This window comes from Siphateles boraxobius, unplaced genomic scaffold (genome assembly GCF_051911475.1).
Source record: "Siphateles boraxobius isolate OS27281-9 unplaced genomic scaffold, OSU_SipBor_1 22, whole genome shotgun sequence".
Taxonomy (NCBI): Eukaryota; Metazoa; Chordata; class Actinopteri; order Cypriniformes; family Leuciscidae; genus Siphateles; species Siphateles boraxobius.
This window is the reverse complement of record NW_027508833.1, coordinates 24,915,733-24,920,158: the sequence shown is the minus strand read 5'-3', so window position 1 is coordinate 24,920,158 and position 4,426 is coordinate 24,915,733.

The following is a 4,426-nucleotide window of genomic DNA, read 5'->3' as shown; positions in this document are numbered from 1 at the left end:
CGCCCGGTGATCGCCTGGAATGGATCAAATTATCATAAATCATTATAAATAAACCACAGATTTGAGCTTTAAACAACTACATTCTCGTCTGAAAAACTCTTAAAACTACATTTCGTGAAAGAATAACCATACTATTATATTCCAACTGTATATTAAAAAAATGGCGCTGCTTTTGTTGTCATTCCCCTTGTAGCTCGCGCAAGTGACGATACTCTGTCAACCAATCAGCGTTCTGCAGTGAGTCTAGCTCCACCCTTTAGTACCGTTCCACTGTGCTAGGTACCCCAACGGAAGGGTACCCAAAAAGTGGTACGGTACGGTTCGGCTTTTTGGTACCATTCACAACTTTTGACAGTGGAAACGCAAATAATTGCGTACCGTACCGAACTGTACCGTACCGTACCGCTCAGTGGAAACGAGCCATTAGTGTGATTGCGTAGAGCTACTGTACGTCACACGTAGGCTCACTATTGGCCGACGCTGCTCATGTGTGTGATGCGTGTGACGTACAACAACAGAAGCTTACTCTATTATACTAGTGAACTGACTCGAGGCCCACAGAGAAGGAAATGAATAGCAGAAATAAAGTCGTTATTTTTGTTTGTTTTTTGCACACAAAAAGTATTCTCGTCGTTTGATAAACTTAAGATTGAGCCACTGTAGTCACTTGCAATATTTTAACGATGTCTTTAATAACTTTTTGAGGCCGGCAATTTCAATCCCTGAAGAAGCCTATGGAGGAATGATCCTGCTCTCAGATTTCATCAAAAATATCTTAATTCGTGTTCTGAAGATGAACGAAGGTCTTACAGGGTTGGAACAACATGAGGGTGAGTAAATACTGACAGAATTATCCTTTTTGTGTGAACTATCCCTTTAATAGTGGGCTTCACATTGGATGCATTGCCGGTACAAATAAGATATCAGATTTTGACGACAAAACCTCTAAAAATGTACATTGTGAAGGGGAAAGTGTTTGTATATTTCGGGCAGTGCATAATGCATCATATCATGAATAGGATTAATTATTATTAATGCATGAGTCAAATTTGCTTAGAATGTCTACAATTTCAGACATGGTTCAGTGGATGCTTTTTTTAATTAAACCCCTGAATGTTGGCAGAGACGAATCATAGAATAGCAAAATCACTCAGTCACATTACAGCCTTCATCTTATTACTTCTAAGTATTTATAACATTTACACATCCTGTATCACTTTAAAACATTATGATCATTAAGTTATGACAACGTGTTTTTACGTTGCTTTATCTCATCAAAATAAGCAAGCAATTTCAACTTTTAGTTATACAAGATTCAACTATTTTTAAGTCAGTTTAATGTCTTTTAAATTACAATGACTTAAAAATCAAAGTTGTTGGTACTTATAAATTTAAGGCAGCAACTTTTTATTTTACAGTGTACATGTTTCTACATGTGTATTGACAGCATTAAAAAGTTATTGAAAGTGTAAAAGTATTTACACATACTGCACTGTATAATGTATATTGCACCATTTTAGAAGCATGACAATACTTATGAATCATTTATATTATAACTATGTGCAGAGTTTTTCTATTAGATACATTTGAGGTCCTATAAAATAAAGAAAAATATTAATAGGTAGATAAATGTACAATGGCTATATTTGTTGCAAAATACTATTAATATCAAATTAGGTAAATGTGTTATTAAATGTGTGTGATGATATTTTATTCATGATACTGATTAAATACAATAAAATAAACCAATAAAATCATGAATTCAATATTCAACTGAAAATGACTTGCAACAGTATGTCTCTAAACAAGTTCACTATGTTTAGGTGCAAAATAATTATTAATTATGTATATTGTAGAATTTTAGTAAATATGGCCCTAACAAACAGGAACGCACTAAACACAAACTGAATTTCATGCAAAATGACTAAAAATAAATAAAAATAAAGATTTTACCAGTCAAAATGACATGAGTGGAAAGAGATGAAAATTATGTGTTTTGAAAAATGAAAACAGGTTAAAGAAAAAAAAAATGACAGGCTATTTTAATTTTAAATCACAAGCCATTTTCTTGTCTGCTGAGTCTATGGTTTAAAAGATTGAACGGCTTTTTTGTTCTATTATTCACAGAAAGCCCACTAAGTACCGAAATAGCTTATTAAAAACATCGTTGAGAGATTCTCGACACCCATTTTGGATATCAAATCTCTTTTTATTTTCATAATGACCTTTTACCGTCTGTTATGGGCATAATTGCATGCAAAGCATACAAACTGATGTGTGAGCATTCCTGCTCCTTACTGAGACCGGAGTTCTGTCTGTACTTTAAAATGGAAAATTGTGCCAGTATTATACATGTTCTGATTATCGAATCAAAGAGAACATATCGAGCAGGTGTGGAAATGAGTCAAGATGTCGCCTTCCCACTTTCGTTCTGTAACGTAGTCCCCACATCTAGCCAAGTCGCCTACACTTCTAAGGTTAATGTGGCAGGCACCTTTGTCACCACAGCTCTTGTGAGATACGCTGTACATAAAAAAAAAGGTTAGAGTTGTTTTTTGAATCTGAAATTAGACTGACATTCTGTAAATAAATAAATAAAGATTTTTTTTTATTCTGACTTGTGCTGACAATTTCTTGCCTACAAACAGTAGGAGGAAAAATACAAAAAGTATTTTATTTATCTACAGATAGAGCTGACAATGTTGAACAGTAGAAGCCTATTCTTTTTGCCATTCTTTATGTCTCGATGGAATATTGTGCTTTTTAAACCCTCGGGCAATCCTCCAGTATGTTGACCTCGTCTATATCTGTTACTTTTGAAGTGAAGCTGGGTGCAGGACGCTAGTCAGCGATAAGAGTTTCATTCTGCCTCACTCGATCACACTTCTGACGCTCCTATTTTGATTTATGCTTTCTTACATCCTAGAATTTATTTAAGGATTTTTTTTTTAAGTATTCACAAAGCTGTGGTGTTGTTGTTCACATATTGATTGTCCAAGATGCCCTGGGGCGCCGTTAGAGAATTTAAAGCAAGCAAATAAATAGCTCAGGTGAAAAAAAAAACTAGTTTATCCAAGTTTCTCCTAGAAGAGTACCAGCCTGAATTTGCACATACTGAAATTATGCTTTACCGTATATGCCACCGGATGCGACCGTCTAGAAGTGGCCTACACTGGACACGAGAAAGCTACACACTGACATTATAGTAAAGAACAGCTCGGCATTATCCTGAACATAGTTTCATTGATTTCATGTGTCACAGAACAGAGAGGCTTTCAGGAGTGCATGTAAACGTTGCATCCTTTTGATTTTCCTGGCAAAAAAACGACCCCAGTCCTTCACATATAAATCAGTCAACAGCCATTGAGCAATTCCCCAGTATTTCTATCTTTGATATCAGAAGTGAGAGAGCTAGTTCTCTTTCTTAATGATACGTACCCTTGTCAAAATTCATTCTTTACACACAATTAAAACACTGATCCTCTCATCCTTACTAAGATCTTAAATTGTTCACCATGTCGAACATCTCTATTCTCTCTCGTAAAATCTAGCCTCATTACTCAAAGAAGTCAGAACGTTAAGTGTCTACAGCTATGCAACACATTAACAATCAGTCGTGAACCATGACTGCTTTATAATGGTAATAAAATGCGCACATTTACAAAACAGAGTGCGGACCAGAAAAATTTATGATCCAATTTATGTCATGTGGTCTTGCATCATCCATGTTAATTAGCATGTAAGGTTTATCCCTGATCCCTTCATTTACCTGTAAAATATGTAATAATAATAATAATATAGTCATCTATCACTTGACAAAAGCTAGCCAAATTAGAAAGATGCCAACATCTGGTATTCTGGTATTGCATTTTCGCATATTTAGCTGCATAATATAATATTTGGTACAGTGTTTATTCATCATAGTTTTAATAAATTCAACATTTCCATCATTTTGTTTACTTTTGTACACTAAACAGCTTTGATAAGTCGAGAAGCACAGAGTATATATGTGTATTATTTAATAAAATCCTTTGCACTGCATAATCTAAGGTTTTGCATGTAAGAAATGGCTTTTCATCCTCAGCATATTGTATTTTTCAATACAAATTACTGTAATATGTTTATGGCAGACAAGTAATTTGCACACATAACAGAGAGGATGCGGTGAAGATTAATACCCCACTTTATTTTAAGCGAAAATGCTTATTACCACAGAGACTGCCTGGGGAAAAACAGATACTCATCTTTCATTAAAACATCCACTGCTAAATGCACACGGCCTACAGCTTTGCACAACATCCATGGACCTGAAAACACCGACTGTTGCTTTCTGAATGCGATCAGTGTGGTTATCCAGTTCAACCAACGAGAGCTGGCCTGCATAATGCCAGATCTGCTCAGACCAGTTCTATTAAAGACTTGATTA